The 11,453-nt window shown below is 42.0% G+C and overlaps 1 pseudogene; it reads left to right on the forward strand.

Moving 5' to 3' along the window:
• The first annotated feature begins 3,748 nt into the window (after positions 1-3,748).
• On the forward strand, positions 3,749-4,653 carry LOC118105101 (annotated as a pseudogene).
• The last annotated feature ends 6,800 nt before the right edge of the window (positions 4,654-11,453 follow it).

Here is an 11,453-nt window from a genome sequence, read left to right on the forward strand (position 1 = left end):
TGTGTGTGTGTGTATGTGTGTATTGTTGCTTGGCTGAGCTGCCCCAGTGTGTGTGACCTTCCCCCGTGAGCTAACGAGCTCCTGATGAGAAGAGGCTCTACGTCCTGTGCGACTTCCTGAACACACAGAAGGTTGCATCTCAAGCAGATCCACCGGAGGTTGTTACCAATGATAGATTGTTGTGGCTCATGGTTACTGGAAAATGCAATAAAATGCCACCAGGGAGAGAGGTTGAGGTGGAGCAGAGAGGAACCAAAAGGTTTTGATTTTTCTAAGAAACAGTATTAGGAAGAACCTGAAGTGGCATCGTTAAACGCACTGTTGTTGTTAAGTATTGGTGGAGTTTTGACCTTTTCAGAACAAACGTCTCAGCAGATGAAGCTGACTCCTGAAACATTCTGGACTGTCGCCGTCGATATTACAGACATATGTTCATTATCCAAAAGTTTATACGTGGATGTAGATGTGACATGAATGTAGATAACGCTACAGGCTCAGTAGTTGAATCTGCCCGGCGGACGAGCGATGAAAACACAAGAAGTGATTGCGCCGGGAGTTCTGCATCGGTGAATCATGAAAAGTGCGTCCTGTGGAACGATGCGCTGTCGCTGTTTTGCAAGTGCGAAGGTGAGTGTAGAGCATACTGACCATGAAAACATACAAAAACCCAGTGTCACATCTTATAGGACCTGACACATGAAGTGGGGAAGTAGACCTGTGTGTGGGGAGTCAGCGGCCCTCAGGCACAGTCACTGCTCGAAATGCCTGGGCAGAGAGAGAAAAGGAAGGCCAGCGAGAGAGACAGTTACAAGAGTGAGTGTGTGGCCCCAATTTGCCACCACTAACAATAAACTGTAACTCTAATCCCTATTTACTCAGGACCAGTCCCAATGCTTTCATTTGATTCTTCTAGAACCCTTTGATTGCCACACCCATTAATACACAAATACACAAACATATTGAGCATGCATGGCACATGATTCACCTGTCACACACACACACACACACACACACACACACACACACCACACTAAGATGGTGGTGCTGACCACACAACATATAACACTCCAGGTATCTCTGCAGCACCAGTGTTGGTGATGTTCTGCAGCGGCTAGAGTGAGCTCTGTTTCACTGTGCTCTGTGTTTTGGCTGGAAGTTGATGTGTTTGAGTGTGAAACAATAATATATGGCCATTACTTATTTTCCTGTTCCTCTGGCAACTGTGAAGCTGTCCTGTGCGTGTCTGTTTCTGAAGACCCAGTGCTCACACAGGCTGCTTTGTGGTTTACTGGTGTGTTTCATTTACTGGTTTAACGTGGAATCTTTCCTACGCAGAGATATTGTTTATTTAGTCCTGATCACGACCGAGTCTCCCTCAGACTCCTCAAACCTCAGATATTAACTATTTTGAAAAAACAAAATGACTGGCACAATGTTGTGCAGATGCTGTTTTAAGCTTGTTTATATTTTATAATAAATTAATTCTTAATCATCTTGTTTTAAAGGCAAAAGCGTAAAAGACAAAAGGGAACACAGTGAAAATTATTTCATGAGTACACTTAATGTTCAATTTAGTTCATTACTGCAAATATTATTATGCTGTAATATTTAAATGAATTCCATCAAGTCATCTTTCAGGCTGATGCCCTGATCTATGAGTGAAGAAACCATGCCAACTGCTGTTGAAAAAGTGGATTCTCAACACAATTTACAGAAGGCTCAGTTTCTTTAGATGATTGGTAGTTTAAAGGTGAGGCCTTCCTTACTGGCCGTGTGGTTTTTATACTATGATGAATTTTTAAAAGTTTAGCTTATTTTTGCTTCCATGTTTCTTTCAGACAAATCCCCAACATTTAGACATTTAGATATTTGTTGTACAATCATATCATCTATATATATATATATTTATATATGTCTTAATGAGATGTTTGTTCATATATTCCCAGTCTTATTTATAGAAGTATTTTATTCTGCTTACAATAGTAATGGAAATATAGATGTTATATGACCTGTTAGCTGTATTTTATGTTGGTGAACAGTCAAAAGATGCACAAAATATCCACTAATAGGACCCAGCTGACTCAGAAAACAAGAATAGATTACATAAATAAGAATTTTGAACAAACTCCTTTATCAATAGGCTGATTTCTGTTTGCAATATTTAAATGATCTCATTAATGATTATTTGCATGTTTAAGATAACATTTTCTAAACACAGCATAACCAAAAAAGAAAAATAATTGTGTTCATATAAAAATAACTAAAATTGAAGTTTCATTGTGAAACCCTGCAGGCGTAATGCATTCGCCGAAAAAAAGTTCTGTTTTCTGAGATAACCTGCTCGGAAAACGGGAAAAAAAATTAATTAGAAAACAGAGCGCTTTTTTGTGCTTTTATTTTGAAAATTGAAGTTCATAATATACTAAGACGCTTTATACGTCATGGCGCTAATATGCGCAATGAATGCGCCGCTGATCTGGTGTTTTGGTGACTTCGCGCGCCATGTATTTGCTGCACACGTTCGCACGGGACCTCGTTAAACCTGGCTGCTGCTCTTAGATGATCTGGTGTTTAGCGACGTCTCAACGCCATGACATGCAGCAATCTTCCGACCGTCGGAGCTCTCGGCTTCTGTGAAAATAACACCAGAACCCAAGCGGCCTGATGCGGCGTGTTGTTCTGTTATTCTGTCTGAGCCTCCAGAATCACACCCAGTTCCTTTCCTTCACCCTTCAGAACTTCTCCTGGACCACAACCCTCCTCCATTAGGGCCTTTCAAAACTAAGAGGTCACAACCAACGCCCTGCTTATCTGGGAGCCTTTACACATCAATCTTCCACATAATAAAGCCACTAATGGTATTTACTGTAATATTGAATTATGGACAAATAAAAACATCTATTTATCTATCTACAGCATATCCCGAAAATGCTCGAGACTTTCAGCTGATGTTCCAGTTTATTTGACTTCCCCAAACAACATAAAGAGCGTGCTTAGCTCGAAGTGCGAAAGCATCGCTTTCGCTTTGTGAGAGTTACAGATTCACCCAACAGTCGCGTCTTCTCTGAGGCATACCGCGCAGAATAAGCATGTAAAAAGCTTTTGTTTTCCTAATTAATTTTTTTCCCTGTTTTTCCGAGATAGTTATCTCAGAAAAACTTTTTTATTTCAAATGAATACAATACGCTTCGTAGAACTTGAATGAATAATTACTAGAATGAAATTAAATAGTGTTCATAGCTGTTGTTTAAATATCATGTGGATCCTGACTCACTGTCGCAATATGATTCTCTAACAGGATATACGACCAATGCTGATTTAAGTTTGCGGAGAAACTTATGTTGCTTATTAAAACATATAATTAATCTTGTTTTCAGAATGTACAGCACTTATCAACAACTGCGATATTATAACATAATGTATCTGTCATCAGATCTTCAGGCGTCAGAAGATGAACTTCGTCATCCTCAAGCGTGACCGTGTGGTCATCGATGCAAGACTCCTTCACGCAAGCTGGCCGAAGCGTGCTTGTTGTGGTTCTCACATCTCCATCAACTTCATCAATGCGGGTCTCATTCACCCTTCTGCAAACACCGGGTGTGATGTAATCCTTTCATAGGTAGCAAGCAACGAAATCGATAAGTGAATCATCTGCAGCTCTAATACATTTATTTTATTCCTTCGAGATCTTCTGCAAATCCATAAGCTACATCGCCCTACCATTCGCAGTGCGTCAACATGATCAAATATGGCTGACCATCACCTGTTAGATATCAGCTTCACACATCTACTGAAGCTGTTCTCCGTCTGCTGCACTACATCTAATTGCTCACTGTTCACCACTGAAAACACCCTCTGAACCTGTGCTGCATGGCGGCGATGAGTCCCTACGTGCATATCTGCCTCCTCGCCATCACGTGCAGATCACACCGTCAGGAGAGACTTTGTTACTGATTGGATTTTTAATCTAGTGACCAGCATGTTGGCTCAGTTCTTCCTGATCTTTTTCATCACCTTGGCCTGGGGCACTGGACCCTTTCTTCCACTCCAGGTGTTTCTGCCTCAGGGAACCATCTCAAATCCCCACACCTCTACTCAAGAAAAGTGATACCACTTATATTATTTATCTGGTCATAGTTTGGTTCATCATCGTTTACCTCTTCCAGGTATGTTCACTGCTAAAAGCAATAACAGTGCTAGAAGGCCAGAAAGTACAATCCTCCTCACGGGTTCAGGTCTTTGTTGTGTATGGCCACGTCGTAGAGCCACTGCCAAAACAGGCTTCTCCAGCAACGATTTTCTAAGAACTACCACCCGGCTGCCTCTTTTGCTGCCATATCTCAGTCCAGATTCTGCCCCGGTCCATCAGTCCCAATCATCCTCACGGCGTACGAGACAAAGCGACTCCGGGAGTATCTGAAGTATCTGATTTGCAATTGAAGCCTGCAGTAAGAATCGGAGTGCAAGTGGATGATTTTACAACTTCGAGAATTACAGGCTCGCAGTTCTTACGCCTTCACATCCGTCCACTCATTGTGATATGTACCATTAAAACCTAGTGTAAAAGTATTTTATCACAATAAAAGTAATAAACAACAAGCCAAAAAGTGTCAACCACTGTGACGTCATCCCATTTGTTTGTAGGCTTCTTGAAGTGTTGAGACTTTGGCATTTATGTGCTCTTGGTATTTTAGCAACAGAGAAACCAATGTGCTTTATATATACGATGATTGTAAACAGGACCATAGTTTTACTAAATAGACATCACTATCTATCTCTCTGCTCTATCTCTCTATCTCTCTCTATCTCTCTATCTCTCTCCTATCTATCTCTCTCTCTCTCTCTCTCTCTCTCTCTCTCTCTCTCCTCTCTCTCTCTCTCTCCTCTCTCTCTATCTCTCTCTCTCTCTCTCTCTCTCTCTCTCTCTAATTGAATCACTGGGACTGAAGGTCTTGGCTTGCTCCTTCGGTAGATTTGATCGACAGCAGACCAGTTGCCACTGACAGCGTATGTATATAGAGTGTGAGCCTGTGTTGGTGCTGTTGGTCTCAGGTCAGTACACACTACTGGAGATGACACCTGTAGCCACCACGCCACCCAGCGCTGATGTTTCATCACCCGGGGCCAGAACTAAGATAGTTTTTGTTGTTGCAGATGTGTCTTTTTCATTTTACATACTGTTTGTGTGTTGTTTTTATTCTTGTGGTTTATGTCTTTGTCGTTCTTTTCTTTCCTGCGACAGATGTTGACACGGAGTCGATGAAACTCACATGAATGATAAGAAGAGAAGCATGATTTAATGAGTGAACCTTGACTTGCAGGTTTAAGAAGTGCTCGGTTATTATTGTCAGAACCCGTTTTTATCTCGACTGGTTTGAAAGTGTCTGCTCTTTATAACACCACCACCACAGATTCAACCTTTGATGCTGTATGTTTGAGGGTTTGACAAAGTCAGTGGTAATCAGAGTTCAGCAGAGTTCTCTGCATGCTGCTCTGGTGCCCTCTCTCTCTGTGCGTCTGCCTTCTGTGCTGGTTATTTCTCCTGTCAAATCCTCCTCTGCTGCTCACCCTGCCTGTGTGTGTGTGTGAGAACAACACCGGATGACTCTCCATATTATTCACAATACACAACTACCACACTACAAAAGGTTTGAAATAACTTTTTCTCCTAGATGATATTTCATAAACATCTAGAAAAGTTCAGAAACGGATCATTTAGTGAAGTATGAATTTCAAAAGTGAGGCATGAGCCCCGTCTACATTCTCGCACAAATTGTTAAGGCAAATAATTGAAACTGTTTACATGTTGTCACGTCATGGCTGGATTTTAGTCCCATGACGTTGATTGCCATAACCGACTAGATAATGAATTTTGTTTATGCTGCTCTCTCCGACGGAGTGACTCTTGAAAAAGAGGTTTTAATCTCACAGTGAAGGACTTTACAGGAAGTGCACCTTTGTGAGAGGTGGAGGCAGTGGTTCTGTTATCACTGTATCAGGCAGTATCTTATTATCAAATTGCCACCATAATGCTCAGAACCACCCTTTTAAACCATGTGCAGATAATATCTAACAACAGAGATTTGTTCTGCAGCAATATAAACTTTTGTCTCTACATCAAGCATGTGTCATTTGATTTACACCATATTTTTGTCAGTTTTGAAGGAGCCCTTCCAGACATATTACAAGTGTAGGTGTGTGTGGGATGGATATTCAGTAATGGGTTTGAATGGTTTCATGATCAAACAAAAGGGCAATTCAGCGCTCTGCTGTACAAAGCGCAAGTTTCAAATCAGTCCTTCTCTTCACACGATGGCTTCCATCTGTCAGCGTAACATCTAGGATCCCTGCCTTCATTATAATGGTTCTGCCCACTTACTATCATATCATGCTGCATCACTTTCAATAAGCACACTGTCATTTCTGCTTCCACTAAAATGTTTGAATGCAAATCACATCCCATCACTAATTGTGTGTTTTTTATTCCCGTATCTGTACCAGTGTTTTTAAGCTGCTCTGCCACTGTTGCGTCTGTCAGGTGAATATTGGTTTCAGATTGGAGAGCAAGAGGTCTGTGCATGATAGCACAGACAGCTACAGTCAGAGGTGTTCCTTTGGTTTCTGGTCCCAGAGAAGAACGTGTTAAAGCTTGAATTACAGATAAATGAACACCACCTAGAAATATGTTAAATGTTCCCCTGTAACGAGGTTGAAGGATCCTCACATCGTCTGTGAATTCCTCCTCTTACAACTTTAATGTATGACGAGTTCATCAAAGGACCTCTCTCAGGGCCTGGTGTGGCCAGAATGTGTGTTCCTTCTGGCTCTTGGTCTGACCGCATCACTTCCACATCAACTGCACTGATTCACCTTCAGGAAAGCACCAGGTCAGAATCACAAAATGTCTTTTATTATTATTATTGTGTGTGTTATTATTGTCATGATCGTGATCTTATCAGGGACTTCAGTGGAAAGAAAACTAACAAGGAGAGTTTCAGTGACTTCTGTTTCTTCTCTCTTCCAGATAATGTACCTGAATCCCTCGTTACATCTTATTCAAAATACCTGGTGTTGAGCGATATGATCCAGCTCACTGCAACAATCAGCCTGTTTTTCTTGAATTCGTCTTCTCTGAGATCAAAACGCTCTGTTGCCTCATCGTCTCCCACTTGCCATCTGCACCACCCTCAACCACGCCATTGGGCCCAGCTGTAAGCGAATGGAGTCTTGCTCTGCTCCCGCCCCGTCTGTCTCACTTTGCATTTCAGACTCTGCACCATCAGAAGAACATACATTCTCCTTAGGTTGGATTGGGCCATGAACATAGTTTCTGCTCTGTCAGGTGTGTTTATCGTTCATAACTTGCTGGCCTCACAGTTATTTCATTCACTATTTTCTGCTTGAGTGGAACAACCTGTTCCGACACCCTGTCAATGTAAAGAGAGAGGTGTCCTACATTATCTACCTGATTGGTGTTTGGTTCCAAACTACTCTACAGCGTGCTTCAGATCTTCACTTGCTGCTGGAAGCTGCCTGAGAGTAAATCAGGGATGGAGATGCAAAAGAAATAAGTAAAGCCATCCTGCTCCACTGGCTTTAGCTGCTGCACAGCATGCATGCTCACCTGCCGTTATAGGAAGATACCCTATTGAACTTGTTCCCCAAACATTTGTACCATGTTATTGTTTCTTATATCACATCATCAGAGTGGTACAGAATTTATCAGTCACGATGGTTTATGGGCTACGAGACAAGGCGTTCAGACGACACCCTGAAAAAGCACCTGATATGTAAACTGAGATCAACCATCACCTGCATTAGTGAAGTTCCATGTTGCTGTGCGACACATTTTTTTTCCAAAACAGAACTGAGAAGATGAGAACGAATACATTCGACTTTTATAGCGTCGAAACGTTCGAGGTTTCTGTCTCCATTCTCTGGTTTCAAGTCTTCTTCAAACAGCTGTGTTCATTTAGTGAATTATGATCATTTAAGTCAAAACAGACCATAAGCACCTGATGCATTGGGGGATACAGTGTGATTGACAGCTAGCACGTCCAGTGGGTGCAGGTGGCGAGTGTGGTGGGGGTGCTGTAGGAAATGTGCTCTCACTTGCCTCGCAGTTCAGTAACAGTTGTGATCAGCCGATGGCATACCAACGTCAGCCATCTCAATATAACAACATGATTATTATCTAATTTAACCAGATCTGATCCTCAGTCATTACTGCTTTTTCATCGCTTCAATCGAATAAATCTGAACTGGTTCGTTTCTAAACGTGCGCAAAAAACATTATGAAACTATTACTGTTGTGTGTTCTGCCTTTACAAAATAAGGTTTTGCTCGAAATCAGGCGACAACAGACATCCGTTCAGTTGGGACCTGTGTGCTGCACCTATAACATCTGAGGCCACACCCTTCCCTGCCTGTGTCAGGGTGCCCCCCTCTGTGGCACCACTGCATTGAGAGATTTGATACTCCGCTGGTCAACAAATTGGTTCTGCTCCTCTGCTCTTTTCAATCACTCAAATGTAGAACTGATCTTTATAAAAGCGCCAGGAGGTCAGATTGAGGTTCACTTCTGGGCATATCTTATTTGATGGAATTCGCGGAAGATGTCGGATCATGAATCCTACAGTGTCACAATTCATTCACCACGTGTTGTGTACCGTGTTGTGGCAAATATTTGTGTTGTGTTTATTATTTGTGTAAGGGAGCAATGATTGGGCTGCGTCTTGCGTTTAAACTTTTGTGTATGTGTTTCATCCCGTGTCTCATAAACACCTAGAGCAAATAAAACACAAAAGTAACCTGCCTACGTGTCTAATTTCCGATGTGTGTTTAAATAGATTGCGTATGTGATAGCTGTAAGGTCAGGTGGGGTAGAGAGGGCACATTCAATTAATTACCTACTGTATCACCAGGGCGACATGACAGCTCCCATAGTGAAACCAAACCATCTCAAATACCTGGTCGCCAGCTGCAGTACATTTTCATAAGCCCTGCCTCTCCATGTTAGCAGATGGGACTGGATAAAAGAAAAATCATAGTACATGTGATATAAATGTTTCTCTCTCATGGTTCCAGAGTGGAAACTCAGTGTAGAAACAAGTGGGGAAACTCAGTGTACCAAACAGAGAGAACTTCGGTGTCGATTGGCTTTCTAGGTTTTGTGTCGCCAACAAGGCACCTCATCCCCACGTCCCCCACACTCCTATCGCCCAGGATTGCCCGGTCAGCCCCTGTGATTCTGCTCTCTAGCTTGTTGTTGTACCGTTGAATATAGGTTGAGAGTAAATATTAGTCTTCTGCCCCACCCCCTCTCTTTCGCTCTCTGTCTGTCTGCTTGTGCTTGTAGTGGGGGCAGAGAGAGGACCCAATTATATGATTAAGGAAAATTCAAAACTCCCAGGACAACAGAGGAGAATACAAAAGTATGGGATATATTTGATAATTTATATCATATAAAATATATAATTTATATCGTTTAAAATCATGGGGAGGGAGAGGGAGGGAGGGCTGGCTCATAAGCATTTGAGAACAGGCATAAAAACAGGTGCTCTCTGTGAAGGGCTGTTTCTTTAAAGACAGGAGTAAAAAAAAAAAAAAAAAAGAAAAGAAAACTGTTGGGGAAATGATCTTATTGATATTTTGACCAAGTATAATTTTGAACATTTCATTAAGACCCAAGGAACCATATCCTTGTGGTAAAATGGGCATGCTATGTGCTCCCCTTTAAATGAATTTTTGGTGAATGAATAAATCAACGGTAAGAATCAAAAATCAATGTGTTGATCTGCTGTCAGGCTGTTTATATTGAGACATATTGATCAGATGGCTTAAATTCATATATTTCAAACACCTCATATAAGTATAAGAGTGTTGGGCCCCATGAGTTTAACAATAGAAACCACAAGTGCCGTCAAAGCCTGAAGCAGCATGTCCACTCCCAGGACTCAGTCTCCCCAGAAAGGGACCATCAAGAGGGGTGTGGCTCCCCCAGGGACACGGTTTCAACTCCAGTGGTGCCTCTGGGCCCCACATGACCTGGCAGAGGTGCGGGCCAATATAGTCAGGTTCCCCCTCTTCTGTCTTTCTAAACTCCCTCAGGGAGCTGTGGAGCCTCTTCTCCAGCTCACATCTTCTCTGCTCCCACATCAACTCTTGAGAGGAGCACAAGGTACCTTCAGCTCATCTACCAGAAACCTCCTAAGCCTCAAGCTCTTAACGTCCCTGTAGCGTCGATGTCATAGAAAGCAGCTTCAGCAACTAGGCTTCTGACTCAACAAACCAACAAGATAACTTACAAACGCTTTCCGAACTGCGCAGCAACTTCCTTTTCCTTTCTCTGGACTGGTAACACCTTCGGGCTTAATCATTATACTAGGCTAAGCTTAAGACTGTTTGTTCGATTCTGTGTGAGGAGTTTATAAATTTTGATTTGTGGTGTTGTGATATTTTAGTTACAAGTTATTGAAAATAATGTTAGTCTGTTGTCTTCACAGTCTTCCTTGCATACACATCTAGCAACCTTCTCTAAATTTGCTTCCACCACACACACACACACACACACACACACACACAGACACACACTTAACTCTTCACCTCGTGCCATATCTCTGGTCATAAACATTCAATAGGGAGGAGGTGTTATCTCTTTTAATATACCTCATCTTAGAGAGAAATACCTCAACTCACTGAACACACACACATACCTATCTTTGTTTATGTAGTGAACATTTAGTAATTTGTGTTTTAACCTTTATTATATTCTGTAAATGTTTTCCTTTCACAAATGCTTTTATTAATGTTACATAAGTGAATTTGCCAACCTCTACACTGCTCAAGAACTCCATATCCTTCAACTTAGCTAACTTTATATATGGTAATTTTGGTTATAGTTACTATTTGAAAATTGTTAATCAAGTTCCAGAATTGCTAGTTGAAGTATATTTATAGGACTTAATCAATAAATTGGCTATGTTACCGCTTGTGGTGATGCACCGTGACAACAGCCTCGTGCTGACTCATGAAGAGATGATGGTCTCACTCTGGTGCAGGAAGTGGACCTCAGAGCTTCAGCATCTGCTGGTTTCAGATGTTAGAGCAGCGTGTTCATGAACATGGCGTCACAGTCATGTTACACTGGCACCGTGTGACTGAGGATCCTGGCACAAAGTGTGATGACCTCTCCATGCAGTGAGCGAGCCTGTCAGAGACTGACTCTGTCAAACATTTCTTATCACAAGTCACAAAGAACTGGGAGCGGGCTTGAAGGAAGTGAAATCATCATGTTGGGAATAATTAATATACAGAATAACACAAACTGTTCCCTTTGTGGGCCCAAGGAATGTCCACTGTCTTCCAGGACATCATCTCTCAGGCACTTTCTGTCCCTTGTCTCTGGCAGACCTCCCATCATCAATTGTGTTCCAGCATGCTGCTGTTTAGAG

Source organism: Hippoglossus stenolepis, chromosome 3 (assembly GCF_022539355.2).
Source record: "Hippoglossus stenolepis isolate QCI-W04-F060 chromosome 3, HSTE1.2, whole genome shotgun sequence".
Classification (NCBI taxonomy): Eukaryota; Metazoa; Chordata; class Actinopteri; order Pleuronectiformes; family Pleuronectidae; genus Hippoglossus; species Hippoglossus stenolepis.